We start from the raw sequence: 924 nt of genomic DNA, 5'->3' as shown, positions 1-924 counted from the left end.
CAAAAGCACAACCACTTTCCACACCCCAACCACACCTCACCTCACAGTAAATGATCATTTCCATTTTAAGCATTTCCAAATGATCATTTTCCATACTGCCAGTATAAATATACACAGCATACTGCCATCACTACAATATACATGTTTTACACACTCCTTTTGTTGTTGACATTTACAGCCTGTGTGCAAAATGTCACACTCTTCAAATTCATGGCAACTAATATTTTCACGTCCACTAGATGTCCTACTAGAGCAAATGAAGCTTCACGAAGCTTTGCGCTGGGGTGAACCAATTGGATGAAAAGCTTCAGTGCTTCATGAAGCTTCATCTGCCCATCACTACTTAAATGCAACCAGATCTTCTCAGCATAATATGTTCACACGCCAAATATTTGTAAATCCAAATCTTCCAAAACCACAACCAGAGTCCACATTCTCACATCAGAACAAAGGAGAGAAGAAGAAGAGCGCCTGCCTCTACTTCCTTTTTGATCCCTCCCTTTGATCCCCTGGGTCCTAAAGCCATTACACCAATAACAGCAATAATTACAATAAGCAATAATACTAATAACACTTCAAACATGTTAGTAAACTGAATTATTGTTGATCTAATGACATAAAAACACACTAATAACAGTAAGCTGTGAAGAGCTGTAAAAAGTTCACTTCTTCGTTTTCATTAGTGGCTGAGAACCAGTATAAAGTTGTATTACTGCCACCTACACAGCTGGAATGGTAACAGCAGACTCCAAATACTGTTTGTCTTTCAGCCTCAGAGTCGCTGCAGAATTTCTGTTTCCTTTAAAAACTCTAAAGTCCTCTCACTCCACCATTATTGACCCCCTGCAAAAAAACGTTTAACTGTCAATTTTTCTAATGTTTTTTTCTTCTTTCAGTTCATTTAATACCCACATGTGCTGGTTT

The sequence above is a fragment of the Oreochromis niloticus genome, linkage group LG3, assembly GCF_001858045.2.
Source record: "Oreochromis niloticus isolate F11D_XX linkage group LG3, O_niloticus_UMD_NMBU, whole genome shotgun sequence".
Classification (NCBI taxonomy): Eukaryota; Metazoa; Chordata; class Actinopteri; order Cichliformes; family Cichlidae; genus Oreochromis; species Oreochromis niloticus.
This window is presented reverse-complemented; position numbering follows the sequence as displayed.